Here is a 21,911-nt window from a genome sequence, read left to right as displayed (position 1 = left end):
TAGAGACGCTACAACCAGATCTCGAGGCTCGTGCTCTGCTAGAGCTTATGCCCTACGTGCGAGAGGATGCTTCCTCGCGAGATGTTATTACCGGTACTTTCACTCTCTTTGATACTAATGTGATTGCATTGATTGACCCTGGTTCTACTCATTCTTATATATGTGAGACTTTAGCATCTAGTAAGACTTTACCTGTTGAGTCTACTGAGTTCGTTATTAGAGTGTCGAATCCCATGGGTCATTGTGTGCTTGTTGATAAGGTGTGTAAGAAATGTCCCCTAGTAATTCGAGGTTCCTGTTTTCCGACGGACTTGATACTATTACCGTTTGATGAATTTGATGTTATTCTCGGTTTGGATTGGTTGACCGTACATGATGCGGTTGTGAATTGCAAAAGGAAGACTATTGATTTGAGGTGTGCAAATAATGAGATAATCCGAGTTGAGTCTACTATCTTGAATGGATTGCCAACAATAATATCCTCGATGTTAGCTCAAAAATATGTGAGAAAGGGGTGTGAAGCGTATCTTGCATACGTGCTTGATAATGAAAAATCAGGAAAGAAAGTTGAATCCGTACCAGTGGTTTGTGAATATCCGGATGTTTTCCCAAAGAATTACCGGTTACCACATGTCGGAGGTAGAGTTTGGCATCGAACTTGTACCTGGGACTACACCGATTTCGATAGCTCCGTATCGTATGGCACCAACGGAATTAAAAGAACTGAAAACTCAGTTGCAAGAGTTGACGGATAGAGGTTTTGCTCGACCGAGTTTTTCACCTTGGGGTGCACCAGTATTGTTTGTGAAAAAGAAGGACGGAACCATGAGGTTGTGCATCGACTATCGTCAGCTGAATAAAGTAACAGTAAAGAATAAATATTCGTTACCGCGTATTGATGATTTGTTTGATCAACTAAAAGGAGCCTCAGTGTTTTCAAAGATAGATTTGAGATCGGGTTATTATCAGTTGCGAATTCGAGATTCGGATATACCCAAAACCGCTTTCAGAACGAGGTATGGTCACTACAAATTCTTAGTGATACCGTTTGGGCTCACTAATGCCCATGCGGTATTTATTGATTTGATGAATCGGATCTTCAGACCGTTTTTGGATCGGTTTGTAGTTGTGTTTATCGATGATATTTTGGTTTATTCGAGAAATGAAACCGATCAGGCTGAACACCTGGGATTAGTGTTGCAAATTTTACGGGATAAGCAGTTATATGCTAAGTTCAGTAAGTGTGAGTTCTGGTTAAGAGAGGTTAGCTTCTTGGGTCATGTGGTATCTGCATCGGTATTCGAGTTGATCCGAGTAAAATTTCGCCATACTTAACGAAAGCCTCCGAGAAATATTCTGAAGTTCGAGCTTTTGGGACTTGCCGATTACTCTGACGCTTTGTAAAGGGTTTCGATGATAGCCACACCAATAACGAAACTACTTGAAAAGATGTTAAGTTTGAGCAGACGAGAAAAGTGTCGAAAAGTTTCGATCAACTGAAAACTTATTTGACCGAAGCTCCAATACTAGTGCAAATTTAATCGGGCAAGGAGTTTGTCATCTCTGATGATGCATCCTTACTTGGGTTGGGCTGTGTATTGATGCAAGAAGGTCGAGTTGTAGCTTATGCGTCGAGACAATTGAAGCCACATGAGAAAAATTATCCAACCCATGATCTCGAATTAGCTGCCATCGTATTCGCTTTGAAAATATGGCGACATTACTTATTTGGTGAGAAGTGCCATGTATATTCGGATCACAAAAGTCTCAAATATTGATGACTCAAAGACACTTGAATCTGCGACAAAGGCGTTGGCTTGAGTTGTTGAAAGATTATGAGCTTGTCATTGATTATCACCCGGGAAAGGCTAATGTGGTTGCGGATGCCTTAAGTCGTAAATCACTGTTTGCTTTACGAGCGATGAATGTACACTTGTCTGTTCTATCCGACAATGTGTTAGTAGCTGAATTAAAGGCCAAACCATTGTTGATTCATCAAATTCGTGAAGCTCAGAAAGTCGATGATGAATTGGTTGCAAAACGGGCTGAATGTGTTTCGAATATGGAATCAGAGTTTCAAATTGATGATGACGATTGTTTGAGGTTCAGAAGTTGTTTGTGTGTTCCAAGAAATTTAGAACTTATTTTGATGATTCTGAACGAAGCTCATTGTAGCCGAGTGTCAATTCACCCGGGGAGTACTAAAATGTACAATGATCTGAGACGTCAGTTTTGGTGGCATAGTATGAAACGAGACATTTCTGAATTTGTTTCGAAGTGTTTAATATGTCAACAAGTGAAAGCGGAACATCAAGTACCTACAGGTTTACTTCAGCCGATCATGATACCTGAATGGAAATGGGATCGAGTCACGATGGATTTTGTATCTAGGTTGCCATTGTCGGCATGTAAGAAAGATGGGATTTGGGTTGTTGTTGATAGACTGACTAAGTCGGCTCACTTTATCCCCGTACGTACGGATTTTTCATTGGATAAACTAGCTGAATTGTATGTTTCTCAGATTGTAAGATTACACGGGGTACCTATTTCTATTGTGTCGGATAGAGATCCGAGGTTCACCTCGCGATTTTGGAAGAAATTGCAAGAAGTTTTGGGTACCAAGTTGCATTTTAGCACCGCTTTTCATCCACAAACTGATGGTCAATCCGAGCGGATAATTCAGATACTTGAGGATATGTTGAAATGTTGCATCCTTGAGTTTAGTGGTTCATGGGAGCGGTATTTACCTTTGATTGAATTCGCTTACAACAATAGTTTTCAATCAAGTACTAAGATGGTGCCTTACGAGGCTTTGCATGGTCGTAAATGCCGTACACCATTGTTTTGGACCGAGCTCTGTGAAAGTAAAATTTTTGGAGTTGATTTGATTAAAGATGCTGAGCAGAAAGTAAAAATAATTCGTGAAAGTCTGAAGACAGCATCAAATAGTCAGAAGTCGTACGCGGATTTAAAACGAAGAGATATTGAGTATCAGGTGGGAGACAAAGTGTTTCTAAAGGTTTCACCTTGGAAAAAGATACTCAAATTTGGCCGTAAGGGCAAACTAAGTCCGAGTTTCATTGGGCCGTATGAAATCTCCGAATGAGTTGGTCCAGTTGCATATAGGTGCTTTACCCCGAACTTGAAAGGATTCTACAACGTTTTCATGTTTCGATGCTTGACGTTCTGATCGATCCTTCACACATAATTAGTCCATCAGAGGTTGAAATTCAATCTGACTTGAGTTATGAAGAAGAACCGATTCGTATCCTCGCTCGTGAGGTGAAAGAGTTGTGAAACAAAAGGATTCCATTAGTAAAGGTGTTATGGCTCAAACACGGGATCGAAGAAGCTACTTGGGAAACCGAGAACTCTATGAAAGAACGATACCCAAACCTATTTACCGGTAAGATTTTCGGGGACAAAAATTTCTTAAGTGGGGGAGAATTGTGACAGCCCTAAATTGACCCTAGTCGGAAAGTGGTTTCGGGACCGCTAAAACGAGTCACTGAAGTATTTGAGTATAATATTTATTGTCTAAAATATGTGAATATGAGTGTGTGAAAGTTTTAAGCTTCGATTTAGTTAATTGCATGTGAATTTAGTTAATAGGACTTATGTGTGACACTTTTGAAATGTGATAGGTTAATCTATAAGGATCTATTAGTGCATGTAATCAAAAGGGTGGACTTGCATGTCAATTTCCCCACTTTGATAGTAGTGGCCGGCCATGACAATGAGGATAGACAAAATGTGATGGGTAATAACAATAAAATAAGGTATTAATGGCATAAATTATAAAAAAATAAAGAAAAGGGTGTTAAACTAATTAAGTGAATAAAACAAAGAAAAGAAAAAAAAAGTGTTCATCTTTTAACATCCTTGGCCGAAAATGCTAAGAAGAAAGGGGAAGGGGAAGCAAATATTCGGCCACTCCTTCTAGTCTTGAATAAGGTATGTAATTCATGGTAGCTTTTGAAATTGTTGAATGTATTAAGCTAGTTACTAAGTCCCTTGGTTAGCCCATGTCCAAATTTTGGATCTTGTTGGTAACATGAGTAATCGGTCATGAGATAATGTTCAAGAAATGGTTGTTGTTCATGTTATTTGGATGAGAAATGGTAGTTAGGTGAAGTAGAGTCTAACAAATGAGCACATATGTGCATTAGTTGCTAAATGGAGAAAAATCGGCTAACAAGTGTGTACTAAGGCCGAATATGATTTTGAATATTATTGAGTAATGTATGTGTTTTGAACTGATGGAATGGAAAGGATGCTTTAATTTTGTTATGAACAATTATATGTTAAATTAAGGTTTGCTAAGCTAGCTATTAAGGTGAAGTGCAAATGTTAGTATTTGATTACTAGTGTATATATGTGTATTAGCCGAGTTTTGAACTTGAAACAAAATGGTATTTAGTCAATACAAGTAACCATATTTGTAGAATGTATTAACTATATAATCGGCCTCAACATAGACATGCATATTCGGCCACATGAATGAATACATAGATTGATGTTGTACGTTCAGCTATAGGTAAGCATATTGATGGCTTTATCTTGACTTAGAAAATCGGCTAAAGGAGAATATTGGCTAATATGTTGAATTTGATTCATGATTTCATACATATATGACTCTAATGCCTAATATATATGGGCTAAGTACCTTAAATTTCTCTTTGATGTTCAAAATGATTAAATCAATTTATTTGTTAAATTAAGCTCAAGAGCAAAAGGGAACTAAATCCGATAAAGGAAAGGAAAAGGTGATCGAATAGCCGTTGAAATCGTTCGACAACATCCGAGGTAAGTTTTCGAGTAATGGAACTTAGATTATGATTCGATTAGGTCATGACATATAAGCATAACAAATAAACGGTGATATAATGATTCTACTTGAATTATATATTGAGGTAATTAGTTTATACTTATGACGGGCAGCCGAATGCGTATGGAGATCATGTTATATAGCGAATCAAAACCATGCTCTTTGTATGTGGCTATTGAGCCGAAAATGGTAATGGTAGATAAGTGCCTTGTGTCTGAGTTCTAGTAATGAAAACGAAATAAAGATGTGTTATGATTTGTGGACATATGTGCATGATTATTCGGATGATAACCGGACTAAGGTCCGAAGGCATTTGGGGCGAGTTGCTATATCCGGGCTATGTCCCGAAGGCATTTATGCTAGTGATTATATCCGGGCTAAGACCCGAAGGCATTTGTGCGAGTTGTTATATCCGGCTAAATCCCGAAGATACTTGGGTTTGGAAGTGAGCGATCTTGCTGTAATAATTTCAATTAATACGTTCATAAAATCCAAACGATAAGGTATGTTTCGTATATGCATCGGAAAAGTCGATTTGTTTTAAATAGTATTCATTCAATTGATTAACGAACTTTCGGCCTTTAGTTAGGTTTGATAGCTTATGTATGAATATATTGATTGAAGCGTAAAGTAAGTATGATTATGAGAATGTGCATATATGAAGTTATTCATTTAGCCATATGAATGTTATACTTTAGTCAAAACTAATTTCATTACTCAAAACTTACTAAGCATTAAATGCTTATTCCGTTTCTTTGATTCTCTGTTTTATAGATTTTGGTTCGTCACCATCGGACTCGGGAGTGTCAAAGTCGAAGTTGTCCACACTATCTAAACCACTTTTGGTACTCTTTTAGTTCAATTTGAAAATGGCATGTATAGGGCTGACCCTTGTTGTTAATTGAGTACCCATTTTTAATGTATATTCGTATAGCCATGCGAAAATGGCTCGTATATTTTGAAGTATAACATCATGGTCTTATGGTATGGTTATTAAGTGACGTGGAAATGTTTGGTAATGACTAGCCATTGGAATGGCCAATCATGGTTCTATTGGTGCTACGTACGTCGTGGCTAATCGTGAACATACTTGGAAATAATATATGTTAATTTGCTAATTGAATCATGGAAACTATGAAATAGGTGAAATTTGCCTTAAAATAGATGCTGACAGTAGCAGTGTTGTAAGTTTGAAAAATCACTAAAAATGGTAGAAATGTAAATAAATAATGAATAAATTATGTAATCGAACCTTGATAAGTCTATTTTCATATGGAAGAAGCAAAATGACCATATGAGCCGTAATTTACGAGATGTTTAACTTTTCGTGAAACAGGGCCAGAGCGATTACTGGATCCCCTGTTCTGGATTTGAAAATTTACCATAAATTAACCAGAAATAATTAGAAGTCATGCTTTATATGTACAGATTCCGTTTTGAGTCTAGTTTCATTAGAAACAAACAAAATATGTATTAAAGCCCTGTTTAGGGAGATATCTAAGTCGTAATGCATGAAGGTCAGAGTAGTCAAACCCTAAAACAGGGGAGACTTTAACTAATAAACTGTACTAATTGGCCCACCAAAAATTCTATAAAAAAATATGTAGTTGGATATATGAGTCTAGTTTTAGGGAAAATTTACGGAATCAGTTTTCGAGTTTTGGAACTCGAGATATGATTTTTAAGGTAACAGTGACGCAGTTAGCCAGCTTGTCTGGAAATTTTAAAATGAACTGTAAATAAATGAATTAAGTTCGTTAACACCTCGGGTTCGACTCCGGCAACGGTCTCGGGTGCGGGGCGTCACACCAGCGACACCCTTGAATAGCTCAGCCCCATTGGACTGGAGTTGTTCCGTAACCGACCCACGACCCCTAGATCTAGTGTTGAGCCATGGGACCCTCTCCAAAATCCATAGCATCGTCCCCAGTCGTATGACCATGAGACCCTGACCTAGTCTCTATAACAGGCGACACCAACGTCTCACTAGTGTCTAGATTCTATATATTATCCATGAAAGAGGACTCAGCTCGAGCCCCTCTACGGCCTCTACCTTGGCCTCTCATACCTCATCTGCAGATCCTCATGCACTTATCATAGATTCAAAGTTTATCTACATTAATAGTTTTATGAATTAGTTACAGTTTCGATATTTATTAGCAGATATTTTATGCAAAATAGTATCAGAAGTTTAAAGTTTGTTATCATGAATTGCAGTGTTTGTCAGTTTTCCTTACAGTCTCAGAGCGTACTAACTATAGTATTTCCACAGTATACTAATAGTATTTTTTAGATAAGACTTATCAAAGTTTCAGAACACTTACAGGATCGTCGCCGGAGACTCAGTGTACCACACATTCAGTCAAATCATTTGAAATCATTTGTAAATCAGTTCTTTGAAACCAAACTTTTAAAACCCAAAATCCATAGTCGAGTTTTGCAACCTAACTCTGATACCACTAAATGTAACACCCCAAATCTGGCCTGGACGTTATGGCTGAATATGGCGATATCACATGAGAGTGTTTTTGAGAATGCATCGGTACATTAAAATCATTCCAATTATTATCTTTTTCTTTCTCCCTAATTTGCTTTAAAACATAACTCTTTTACGTGGAAGCTTTAGAAAACCTTCTATTTTAGGAAAACCATTTGCTTTAGAGAAAATTGAATTTTAATCGTGCTTATCAGTAATTAAAATCATCAACAGTTCAAAAGCTGAAATTTAAAAGCCAAGGAACAAGTCCAAAGTCCAAAAATTACAGCAAAACCCCAAATAAATAACCAATCCAAAACCGAAAAAAACAATGGAAATAGTCTAAAATTTATTACGTGTGGCCACCGTCGAGTCCTCTGCTACACTTATCCGCTAATTCTGGGGATCACCTAAACAAATTAAACAAAAAAGAGTGAGTTTCGTAACTCAGTGTGTAATCCCCACAGATATCAACATACAAAATAATCATTAGAAGTCAGAAATAGATAGTTTGGGGGCCGAAGCCCATTACAGAATTAGCTCAGGCCATAGCCTATTTAGATGCAGAATCAGATATAAATTAGGGCTTTAGCCCAATCAGATACAGATGCAGAACGGAATATCAAAATCCTACCCACCAGCTTCTACACACCATCTCCAACCAGCCCTACACACCATATGAGGATATAATCAACCCACCCAACCCTACACACCATACTGTACCGAAAAGTGGCACATAAACAGAATTATGCAGCTGAGCTGCCAGATAGAAGGCTTCAAGCCTTTCAAACACTTCCTCCAAAAAATCATCAACCCAATCTCCGATGCAATGCAAGAAACCAATATGACAAGCTATAATGCAACTTATCAGATCATACAATTGGTCAGATACACATGCTAAGAATAACATGCTTAATACATACATTTCATAGTCAGATCATAGAATTAGGGGTCTAAGTAATGCTTACCAACCCTACAGTAGGTCACAGTCGACTTGGGTGACCCGTGTAACCTTACGGATTATTTCAGAAAAATTGGGCTTACACGTCCATATGGCCCTCCCGTGTGGGCCTATAGGACCGTGTGGCCTACATGGCCTAAATCGACCTTGGCCGTGTGGATCACACGGCCTGGCCTAGAATCTCACACGCTCGTATGGGCCCACACGCCTGTGTGGCCCACATAGCCTAATTGGTCGAGCCCGTGTCTCGTACATAGCTTCAGCGGCCATCACAGGGGCATGTCATGCACCCGTGTCTAGCGCGCACGACCTAACTCGTCGATCACCCGCTTGTGTACAGCCACACGGCTTACTACACGAGCAACCACACGCCTATGTGGTGTCGACAGTTTCATTTTTTAGCTTTTTCTGATTCTCATTTTCTGTGTTTTCGGGTACACACCTAGTTCATTTTTGTTGTTTACGCAATCTCAAGACCACCAGCACCCTCGATAAGAAGTAGCGTTCCTGAACACGAGAACCCAATTACGGCTTTCGAGCAGTACCTAAACGTGAGTGAAACAATTCCTCCATTAATCACTTAATCAAAAAGTATATCACTAGAACTCAAGAAGAACCACTTACCAAAACAAGGGAACAACTGTTGCACAATAGAAAATCGATTGAATGAGGAACCAAAGAGGAGAAAAAGATGAATTTTGGCGCACAAGAAAAAGGGAGAAATCTAGAGGAAAGTCGGCAGAAATGGGAGGAAAAGAGAAGAGGAAAGGCTGAAAATTGCCAAAAAGAGTAGAGTAATAAAAAATTTGGTAACCACCTCCCTCAATTCCTTATTTTCCTCTTAAAAACCGTCCACTACTTCCCCCCACAACTCAAACACTCAGCATTTGACTATTCTTCAAACTCCTTCATGGCAAGAATAACAAAAATAAAGCTCCTACCTAGACTCGAACACAAGACCTCAAGCAACCAACACTCCACTTAACCGCCAGACCAGCAAGCCTATTATGATATGCTTTTACAATTAATTTAATATAAGCCCATTGTATAGAGATAGGGCCTTAGTTCCAAAAATAATCAAAATTTGTCAAAACTAAAGCTTGAACTTGGGACTTCTCACACATACCCAGAACACATAACCACTGAAGCAGATACACACTTGTGACAATTAATTGCAAAATCAGAAACATAAAATTTGGGGCGTTACATTAATACTCAATATGCCCATTATCTTCAATCATCCCAACCAACTCATTAAACACAAAACATAAGCATATATATACACATGATTCAAATATACCAATTACACCGAAGTTAAGCCATCACCCATGGCTATATATATATATAAACCAAAATATAAACATTTACAATGCCAATTCATTTGGCCAACATCATTACCAAAACATAACCATTCATAAGCCATTTCCAAATGGAAAAACTCACTACCAAGAAACATATCAAAATGACTAAAATCCTATACATGCCATATGACCAAACTATGAGATCAAAAGTACCAAAGTGATGGTTGGATAGTGTAACGTAGTCTTTGACGATCCCTGAATCTGAGTTAGCTTTGAAATCACTATAAGACATGAAAAATAAACAAAGTAAGCTTTATAGCTTAGTAAGCTCGTATGATATAAACTTAACTAATCACAAATACACCATTCATCAATTTAAACATATTAACATGGAATTCATAATTACTAACAAACCTTTCACATGCTTATTCATACACTTATATGTAAACTTCGTAACTTCTTCGATTTAAAGCTCATACTATGTATGTACATACCTGTATCAATCCATAACAAGCTTATACATATTCGAAATACATTGAATACTCAATATCTCGCACACTAAGTGTCGTACATAGCTGAAGCTATCTCAAATTGTACACTAAGTGCCATGTATAGCCAAAGCTATCTCGATCATGCACATTAAGTGCCATATATAGGTGAAGCTATTTCGATCTCACACACAAAGTGCTACATATAACTGATTTGTTGTCAAACATGACTGTAGTCCCGTATATTTTATTTATGCAATATCAAAGCATTAAAAACATAATTATAACAGTGCTTATTACATACGAACTTACCTTAGATATTAAAATGGCAAATCAGAGTGATTAGTCGATAACTTTTGTTTTTCCCCGATCCTGGTCTGAATTCTATTTTTCTTGATCTAAATATATTCAAAATTAACTCATTTAATCAACTATATATTCAATTCAATCCAAAATATACATTAGGGATCTTTTATGCATTTGCCCCTAAACTTTCACATTTTTCACAATTTAGTCCTTATTTCATAAAATCACAAATTAATGAAATTCTAAATATATCCAAGCTAGTCGAATTACCATTATGCCCCTAGCAGCCCATATATCTCATTTATTTCACATTTTAACCACTAACTTTACACATTTCTCAATTTAATCCCTATTTTACATTTTCACTAAAAATCACTTTACAAAACTTGCTTAACTATCAACAACCATTCATAATCTATCAAGAAACTTCAAAATAAAATCATTCAAAATATTTAATAGTTTTGCAAAATATTCCTTGGGCTAGCTAGTACTAGATACAACAATCACAAAAACATAGAAATCATTAAAAACCAAGTCAAAACGACTTACAATTTAGCAAGAATAATGGTCGAACCTTCAAAACCCTAACAATGGTGTCTTCCTTCTAATTTTTGGCTAGAAAAGATGATATAAATCAAATTATAGTTTTTTTTATTTAATTCATGATAGTTATGTTAATTACTATTATAACCTTAATGAAAAACCATTAATATCATCCATTTAATGTCCATATATGTCCACTCATGTTATTAATGGTATAATTACAACATAAGGCCTTCTTATTTTAAGTTCCATAGCTATTAGGCACCTTTAGCTAATAGAACATCACTTTTACATTTTACGCAATTTAGTCTTTTTTCTCAAATTGACCGTTTAAACGATCAAATTTCTTAACGAATTTTTCAAGCAATCATTCAATCATGCTATAAACATTAAAAAATAATAAAATAAATATTTTGACCTCGAATTTGTGGTCTCAAAATCACAGTTTCGATTTGACATAAAACGGGATGTTACATCTAAGGTGTAGAGAGATGGTGATTGAAGGTGATTCCCTCATTGTAGTAAGAAAACTAAACTCCACTGATGACGACATATCAGTTATCGGAGCTTAAATTGAAGATATTAAAGCATTAAAAAAGGGGTAATTGCAGTTGTACCTATTTGTTTGCCACAAAAAGAAGTAACCGGTTGGCACACATATTGGCAGTTGAGGGGTTAAGAATGGGTGAAAAATCATACCTGGTAAGAGAGGCGTCGGAGTTCACCGTGGTGGAGGAGGAACGAGATGAAAGAGAGGTGAATCCACTCGATCTACAAAGGTCTAGAATGAGAAGCGAGGTTAATAGAGTCGGAAGGAGGGTTTTGCAAATGAAACATAGAAGATGAAGAGTTACTAGATTTTGAAGAGAAAAAAGAAAGATTGGCAACAAGAGCGTGGCCTTACAAGTTGAATGTATCTCCGGTGAGATGAGGGAGGCATTGCTGGGATGGGACGAATGACCTTCTAGGGAGATATGGGGCATAGAAAAGTTCAACATGTTTCTAAGGAAAAGGAAACTCTCACTTGATTAGTTAGGGTTCCTTTCTAGGGACAATGGGGACTCATAGAAGTTTTCTAGTCTTATTTTAGTTTTTCTTATGATTGCTTTGATTGACCTATTGTTTTATTAGTTGTTACTTTGGTGACTATCACTATTTTAATAAAGTAGAATCCTTTTCTTTTATCAAAATAATACATCATTATTATTAATGGTAAAAAATAATTGTAACACCCCTAATTCGTATTCGTCATCAGAATAGGGTTACAGAGCATTATAGAATAAATGTAACCTAAATCATTCATTTCAAAACATTACAATAAACATAACAGAATCCAACATTAAACATGCATATTGTCCCTTATTCAAGCCCTTGAGACCTTAAAATCACTTTAGAAACGATTCGGGACTAAATCGGGAACATTTGAAAAAATTAGGAAAAAGTTAGAAAAATTCAACTATAGGGGTCACATGGCCATGTGGCTAGACTATGTGACGCACACGGCTGAGACACACGCCTGTCTCTCAGGCAGTGTAACTTTTGAAATAGGGTCACACGACCATGTCCCAGCCCGTGTCTGTGTAACTCTCTAACTTGGGTTACACGGCTAAGCCACATGCCCGTGTGCCAAGCTGTGTAACTCTTAAAATGGCCTCACACGCCCGTGTACCAGACCGTGTGCTAGTTGACTTGTTCCCTAAGCACTCAACAGACGACACACTGCAGTGTTGCCCAGCCGTGTGTCTCACACAGCCAAGCACACGCCCGTGTGTCTGGCCATGTGGACCTTAAGTGTACCTTAAACAACAAGTTTATCATTTCCTACTTGCTTAGGCATTAAGCAACTCAAAAACCAAACATTTAACCTATCAGAAATACGATCAAACATACTCCAAACATGCTAAGATAATAATCTTAGGTGCTTAACCAATGTACCCTCATTGGTACCACATTCATATCATCAAAACCTATCAGCAATGCATCATTCAAATCAAAGTTTAAAACATACCAAAATCACTTAATTTATCCTAGCTTATAACCATCTAAAACATCAAGCTTAAATTCACATACACCTAACAAGCCTTGGTTCAAAACAACATGCCAAATTATGGCTTCAAACACAAACATATGTTTATATATATACCAAACCAACATTATACTTAAACTCAAATACATCTCATATACCAAATTCACTAACAACCAAACACATCCTAGGTACATGCCATTACAAAAGTCAAACATCACCACATTTGAGATTGGGATTGTTGTTGGATGCTGAGTCGACGATCAAAAGAGAAGTACCTAACCTACATATGGAAAACAAAATTGTACGTTGAGTAAAACTCAGTAATATTTCTATAATCCAAACAATTAAAGACATAATGATACAAGAATTCATAATTTAGATTATAGGAACATAATATTGTCTAAGCTTACAATTACCATATACCATCATTTCAAATTCATGCATGTTACCATATCATTTCATACTATACTCAATTTTTACATGCTATTATATTTGATCTGTTTAACATATATCTCAATTCACATCACTTGCTATATAAATATCTTTTCACATATCAATCCACATTTGTTTTTACAATGACATTATCCATTTCATATTCAATTTATGAGTACATAACTCATGTATTTCATTTAATCACAGCATATCTCATTTTTCATGTTTCAATTCATTATCTCATTTCCATTTCACATACCATGCCGTTTCAATATCGATTATAGAACTTTATTATTTAGTTACCCCTATTAACACAACTCGGATGGATACAAGGATCCAACCAACACACCAGTTTGGCACCTAGTGCCTCATCGGATAAACCAGAAGTAATAACTGCACCCAGGGCTATATATATTGACACCTAGTGTCTCATCAGTTAAACTTAAGCAAATTGGCACCTAGTGCATCATCAACTCAAAGTCGAAGAAATCCTTGAAATCTTTCTATCCTATTGCATGCCATCTATAACCGACTCAGCCCGATATAGTTAATAGGGTTTCATTTCATTTTTCAAATGTAATCAATATCCAATTCTCATATTTGCATATTATCACATTTAAATATATATTCATTCCAATTTCCAATTTGTCAATACACTCATAACATATGCCAAATCAATTTAATTCAAGCAACAATGAATTCAATTCAATTAAAAAGCAAATTAATTCTCACCTCCAATGTTCACCATATGCAATAATTCAAAATGCAATAATTTACAACTTAGTTCAAATTATAGAAACACAAACCGTGGATTTCGAGCTATTCGATGTCGACTTATCCTTCTCCTTTTTAGTCGAGGATTCTGATACGACGTTAGCTATGGAATTAAAACAATTAAAATACATCAATACAACACAATTCAATTCCACCTTGAATATTCCAATTTTTACTCAATATTTGCTTAAATTTCAATTTAGCCCTTAAACTGAGACTAATTTTTAATCATCACAATTTAGCTCTATATTTTCATACTAATTTCAATTTCAACTAAATTTAACTCCCTATTTTCAATTATACCTATGAATTTCAATTTTTTCACAAGTTAGTCCCTATTACTCAAATTCAAGAATTAACTTCACCATCTAGTCCTTTTTCACTTTTCACTTAAAAATCTGTCAGTTTAATCTCTAATACTTAATCTACTCAACAATAGTAACATCTAACATTCTAAACAATACCGAAAATTACAACACGGGTCGGCTAGCCTTAAGTACCAGGATTCTAAAAACATAAAAATTACAAGAAAAGAGACTAAATTAACTAACAAATTGAAATTGAAAAGTTTTAAACCCTTGTGGCTGTGCATTTCTCTTCTTTTCTTCTTTCTTTTTATTTCTTTTATTTTCTATTTAAATTGCATGTCTTCTTTCACATTTCTCCACTTTCTTTCTCTTATAATTTCATTTATTATATATTATATATTATATAAAACATATATACATACCTTTAACTTTTAATTTATTAACTATTATAATATACATAATAAGTTTACATATATGTTATATAAATTTCATTAATGTGGTCCACTAAATAAAGCAAATGTATATTTGCTACTTTAGTCCTTTAATAAATTTTTAATTTATAATTCAACTTTTACCCTATATGTAACAGCCCGATTTAGGGCCTAGTCAGAACAGTGGTCTCTAGACCACAAATTTGAAGTTAAAAAATTTATTTTATTACTATTATGGAGTCATGGCATGATTATATTAGTGCCTGAAAAATTTGGCGAGTAAATTTTAATGTTTAAGAGCCCGATTGCGAAAAAGAACTAAATCACATAAAAGGGAAAAGTTGCATTTTAGTACCAAGATGTGTTAAATAGCTAGAGAACTAAAATTAAGGGCTTTTAAAGAGCAATTAGACCCCTAGAAACAAGGTGGCCGGCCATAGGAAGCAAATTTAGTCAAAAGGTCAATGTTAGGTGACTTGATGAAATAATCTTGTGATAAAATAATACCTATGAGCTTAGCTATCAATTTCTTTCTTCTCCATCTCTTCTCCCCACCAAAAATATCAGAAAATATGGAGGTTTGAAAGCTGAAATTTTGTAGTAACTTATTCCTCTCATAATGTAAGTGATCTTGATGATTTTCTTGATGATTTTCACATTTTTGGCATGCTTATATCATGGGCTTTCAAATGAGAGGACTATTTTGAAAATTGGTGAAAAGTCTAAGGATTTACCATGAGAGATTTTATGTTGTTTCCTGAAATTTTATAGAAGAAAATGAATCTTAGAAAAGTTCTAAACAACTTTTGTGAAAGGTGTCCGCATGAAAACACTTAAAGGGACTACTTTGCATAAGTTGCAAAATAGGTGGTAAGTGCATGAAATAGTGAGAGTTTGGGGTTGTTATAAGAGTAAAAAGGGGTCGGTTAGGCCTAGAATAAGAGGAAATTTAATAAAAATTAATTTTTGAGCATAGGGGAAAAATGGTCATTTTGCCAAGGTCTAGGGGCAAAATGGTCATTTTAACTAAGATGTAAATTTTAGATTGCCTAATTGTGTTTAATGACTAAATAAGTGCATTTTTCTATTATAGATCAAGATTCACCGAATTTGAACCCAGACCAGGGGAAAGCCAAGCAAATCGACTAAACCGACTAGTCGAGTACATTTTGTAATCTGCGGTAAGTTGTATGTAAATAATATAACTACATTGTTAATACATGTATTTGCATTGTCATTGAATTGATATAGCATGAATTGCTAAATTGTGAATTGATAATGCTTAGTAATAATTGAGATAGTAGAAAGACCCCGTTGAAACCATAAGAATCAAACTGGATATTCATGCCATGACATTTGGGTAATTTGTGTGCCAGTGTAAGACCATGTCTGGGACATGGCACCAGAATTGAGACGAGTGCCAGTGTAAGTCATGTCCGGGACATGTATCGGCCTCGAGACGTAAGCTAGTGTAAGACATGTCTAAGACATGCATCGGCTACGAGACATGTCAGTGTAAGACCATATCTGGGACATGGCATCGACATAGATACGCAAGAGCTAGTGTAAGACCATGTCTAGGACATGGAATCAACATGTAAGTACGAGAGCTAGTGTAAGACCATGTCTGAGACATGCCATCGGCCTCGATGAGGATAGCCAGTGTAAGATCATGTCTGAGACATGGCATCGACAACTTAACCCATGTTTGAGGCTTATAGAATATCTGGTAGTATTCTGAAAGGCTCAACTTTAGAAGTTATGAAAGTTAGTTAGTAAGGAAAGTATAATAATTGTTGTGAGTGGTACAGGTACCTAATTGGTATGCATAAGTATGAGCACAAAATAGAAAATGTGACTTGAGTAGACGGTAATGAGTAAGTCAAGCTTTCTTTGTGCTATTAGTATGATGACTAGAGGTGAAATCGTTGTGGCATATTTATTTATATGCAACTTACTAAGCTTTATGCTTACTCTCTTTCCTTTCCCTTTTCTTTCAGTGTCGATTTATTTGTTCAAGGATCCCTTGAAGTCAGAGATATCGATCACACTATTAGCCGTAATACTCGGTATAGTTGGATTTATATTTTTAATTATGGCATATATAGGGCTAGACCTTATTATTTTGTGTCTTTGAGAATTGATCAAATGTGCTGGTCTAGAATGGATTCTACTATTTACATTGAGCCTTGAATGAGGGCTTTCATTTTGAGTCTATAAAAGATGCATCTTCACAGTTGGATGAATGTCTATTATGCTTGTTTTGGTATTGGTTGGTATTGACATGAAAATAGGTACCCTAGGGTGGCAAAGAGGCTTGGTAGATAGCCTCATATTTTCTACACGGGTAGGCACACGGGCATGTGTCTAGGTTGTGTGTGACACACGGTCAGTGCCATGGGCGTGTGAGAAGGCCATGCATCCCCTGCACCTAGAAATTTCAAGTCAGAATGCATGGTAAGGGTCACACAGGCAGAGACACGGCCATGTGTCTCAGCTGTGTGGAGGGCACGACCTAGTACACGGGCGTGTGATGCTAATGTCAGAAACAGAATACCCAAGTTTTTGCACACGAGCTACCCACGGGCGTGTTGTAGCCTTGTGAAAGGACACGGATGTGTGTCCAGGCCGTGTGAAGTCTATACTTGTTTTATGAAAAATTGTAAAAATTAAATTGGCCATACGGGTGTAGGACATGGGCGTGTCCCAAGCACACGGGCGTGTGCCCTATACCCACACAGCTGTGTGGAACCTTAAAGCACGAAATTTTCTAAGTTTTTCTTGAGCCCTGGTTTATTCCCGCACCATCTTGAATGTATGTTTTGGGCTTCTAAGCCCAATTAAAGGACAGTTTGCATATGAAATGAAAAGTTTTAATTTGATCAAAATTTATGGCCCGATTTTCTATTATTGGTTGAGTTTAAGTTCGGTAGCACCTCAAGCCCTGTCCTGGTATTGGATACGGGCGAAGGGTGTTATATTTAGTGGTATCAAAGCTATGGTTTAGTAAGTTCTAGGACTAACCTAGCTAGAGCACGAATCTAGCTATACATGCCATAAATATATATTGATAGTGTGAAGATTTCTGACGATTATAAATTATGTTTTTCTTATATAGTAAATGGATCTTGATAGAACCACGGTGGATGACGTGGAAAGTAATGTGCCAGCTTCCGCTGAGGGGACCGCTCCAGTAGAGAGTGAGCTCGTGAGTATGGGCCAAGGCGGAGGGGCTAGAGCAACCAACCTCTTAATGATGGATGGTTGGTATTCGGAGTTTGTTCATGCGAGCCCGAACTCTCCACCTCCCCCTCCTCCTCCAATTCCTCAGTATGCCCCGGTAGCTCCGCAAGGTGCAGACATTTTTAGAAGAGAGAAGCCTCCGGTTGACAAGATCTGAAAATAAGGGGCCGAGAAATTCCAGGCTAACTTAGATAATGACTCGGAGGAGGCAGAGTTTTGGTTAGAAAATACCATAAGGGTGTTCGATGAATTATCATGCACACCTGAGGAGTGCGTGAAGTGTGCAATGTCACTCCTACGAGGTTCAGCTTATCATTGGTGGAATACTCTCATGTCTGTGGTACCGAGAGAAAGAGTAACTTGGGAATTTTTCCAAGAAGAGTTCAGAAAGAAGTACATTAGCTAGAGGTTCATGGACCAGAAAAGGAAGGAATTTTTAGAGTTGAAATAGGGTAATAAGACTGTGACAGAATATGAGCGTGAGTTTGTGAAACTCAGCAAGCATGCGCGGGAATGCGTATCCACTGAAGCTATCATGTGTAAGAGGTTTTAGGATGGCCTCAATGAAGATATCTGAGTGTTTGTGGGCATCCTAGAATTAAGAGAATTTGTGGTGCTCATTGAGAGAGAGTGTCAAGCAGAAGAGTTGGTAAAAGAGACGAGGAAAGCAGCCATTAAGTCGCGAGATTTTAAAGAAAAGACAGATGGGGAAGCACATCAGTCCTCATCCAAGAGATCAAAAGAATTTACTACCCGATCGAATGTTTCAGTTGGGTATTCGAGGAGAAACAAGAATCAACAGAATATAGTATCTAAAGCCCAAACTACTTCGGTCGCTAGTGTTGGTAGCAGTCGACCAAGTAGGCAAGAGTGTCCACAATGTGGGAGACGTCATTTAGGCGAATGTCAAGTAAACGAGAGGGGTTGTTTCAAGTGTGAGTGATAAAACGTAATTTATACATATTTTTACCCCATGCTTAACGTATTTTATGGATGATTTTTCCTTAGAATTGGTGAATTCGATGCTCCTAATGCCTTAATTTCATGTTTTATACTTAGGTGAGCATAGGAGAGCGAAAGGAATGAGAAACAAGCCAAAAATTGATAAAATGGGCCAAAGTACGAAACCAACACGGCCTGGACTTCCTCACATGGGCAGACCAGATGACTGTGTCAATTTGGCAGAATCGAAGCACGACTCACACGGGTAGACCACACGCTTGACCACGGCCTGAAGTAATCGCACACGAGCGTGTCACATGGGCATGTCCCTGCCGAGCCCAAGTTGAGTCCAATTCAGAAAAGGCTAATTTTGAGGGCTTTTAGGCATTCTAAAGCCTATAAATACACCCTAAAGGAAGAGAAAAAAAGACATAGAGAGAAGGAGGCAGGGAACTGCTCAAAGGAAGTCGATTGATCCATCTCAGAAGCCGGAGTCACCATCAAGACTGAAGATCTCCTCTCAATTTCCCTTTAGGAGTTTTGGGTTTTCCTTATGTTTTGTATTCATTATTCTTCTGAGATGTTTTCCTTTTTAGTTATGAACTAACTCCCTTAAATACCTAAGGGGAATGAAACCTAAGACGAATCTTGTTATTATTTTTTGAATTGTATGATAAATATTAACTTGTTCTTAATTATGTGTTTTTAATTCTTGTTTTGATATCCCAGGATATTGATTCAAGATAAGCTCTTATTCAGAGGAGGAATAGACCCTGTCTAAGAGTAAATTTGTCATAATTAAGCAGAGTTGATTGCACGCCTAGACATAGGGTAACAAGATTTTGCCGGATTAGGGTGAAACCTAATAAGGGGATCCATAGATCGAGTTAATGCAACCCTAGGGTGTTAATTAGAGAAAAGTCTCAATTATTCAATCTAGGGATTAGACGTTATTAGTCTTGAATAGGGATAATAACATAACTTAAGGATCTCCATGGGACAAGTTAAATGAATAAATCGTCCGATTCGGAGCCAGAATAACAAGTAAAGTCTAGGTGGATTTTTCCTTAGGTATTGTCTTAGTTTAATCATTTTCCAAAAGTAATCCCCCAATTCTGCTTTCTGTAAATTCTTAGTTTAGATAATTAGTTAGTTAAAAAAAAAACCCCTTATTCTTAGCCTAGATAATAAAAAGACAGTCATTACTAGTACTTTTAGTTCCTTTGGGTTCGACAATTCGGTCTTGCTAAAACTATACTACTGTTCGATAGGTACACTTGCCTACATCGTGATAATAATTAGTTTCAAGAACGATTCTTTATAAATATTTAAAACCTGTCACACAAAAATCGCGATCACTTTTTTGGAGCCCTTGCTAGGGAACTAAGATATTGGAACGCTCAATTTTTATTACTTTTTCTTTCTCTTGGCAGGTTTTTATAGTTTATGACTAGAAGAAACCCATCAGGACCACTATTTTTTGACGAAGAAATCGATCGCACAGTTCACAGAAACCAAAGAGAAATAAGGCAAAGCTTAAGATACACAGAGAACGAGCAAGAGGACGATACTCAAACCCCAACCAAAGAGATGGCTAAAAACCAAAACAATCAACTACCTCCTACGATACACGTTGAACTAGTAAATTAGAATCCTGCTACTTGTACTATGTATAATTATGCTAAACCTACTTTAACAGGAACTGAGTCAAGTATAGTTAGGCCTGCTATTGCTACAAATAATTTTGAACTAAAACCTAACATTATTCAAATGATACAACAATTTGTTCAGTTTGGTGGTTTGCAGGATGAGGATCTGAACACTCACTTGGCAAATTTCCTGGAATTCTGCGATACATTTAAAATTAATGGCATTTCTGACGATGCCATTCGTCTTCGGTTATTCCCTTTTTCATTGAGAAACAAAGCTAAACAATGGTTGATCTCGTTACCACGAGGGTCAATCACTACTTAGGAACAAATGACTGAAAAATTTCTATTAAATATTTTTCACCGGCAAAAACGGCCAAATTACGTAATGATATATCTTCGTTTGTGCAGATGGATGTAGAAACTCTTTACGATGCATGAGAGAGATACAAGGACTTACTGAGAAGGTTCCCTCATCATGGGTTACCGCTTTGGCTACATGTTCAAACATTCCATAATGTCCTGAATCCTTCGACTCGACAAATGGTTGATGCAGCTGCTGGTGGAACCATAAATAGTAAAACACCTGAAAATGCTTATGAGTTTATTGAAGAGATGTCACTGAATAACTATCAGTGGCAAGTCATGAGGACTAAGCCAACTAAAATAGCAGGCGTTTATAACGTCGATTCAGTTACTATGATGTTAAACCAGGTAGAACTTTTAAATAAAAAGATTGATGGTTTACTTGGTTCTACTCAGGTACATCCAGTAATGAGGTGCGAGACGAATGGAGGAGGAGCATGCACAGAGTATCAACCCTTCAACACTAGCATTGAGGAGGAACAAGTTCAATATATAGGTAACAATAACTCTAGATCCTAAAATAACCCAAATAGTAACACTTATAATGCAGGTTCGAGGACCCATCCCAATTTCTCGTGGGGCGGTCAAGGAAATCAAAGACCACAACATCCTTCGAGTTTTCAACAACCACCCTATCAATAGGAAAAGAAACCGAACCTTGAAAAGATGCTGTCTAAATTTATCTCGGTGTCAGAAACCCATTTCCAGATCACCGATACAACATTTAAAAATTAACAAGCGTCGATCCAAGGGCTCAAAACTCAGATCGGCCAGGTTTCCAAACTAATCTCCGAACAACCACAAGGTAGCTTGCCAAGTAATATTGAACCTAACCCA

General features: G+C 36.9%; 1 non-coding gene across 1 annotated transcript; it reads right to left on the bottom strand.

Moving 5' to 3' along the window:
• Positions 1–21,086: 21,086 nt before the first annotated feature.
• Positions 21,087–21,193, bottom strand: LOC128284870 (small nucleolar RNA R71). Its single transcript, XR_008275290.1, has one exon. It is a non-coding gene; the product is annotated as a small nucleolar RNA R71 (small nucleolar RNA).
• Positions 21,194–21,911: the final 718 nt, after the last annotated feature.

The sequence above is a fragment of the Gossypium arboreum genome, chromosome 11, assembly GCF_025698485.1.
Source record: "Gossypium arboreum isolate Shixiya-1 chromosome 11, ASM2569848v2, whole genome shotgun sequence".
NCBI classification, from domain to species: domain Eukaryota; kingdom Viridiplantae; phylum Streptophyta; class Magnoliopsida; order Malvales; family Malvaceae; genus Gossypium; species Gossypium arboreum.
The sequence above is the reverse complement of the archived record's forward strand: the minus strand, read 5'-3'. Positions and strand labels throughout refer to the sequence as shown.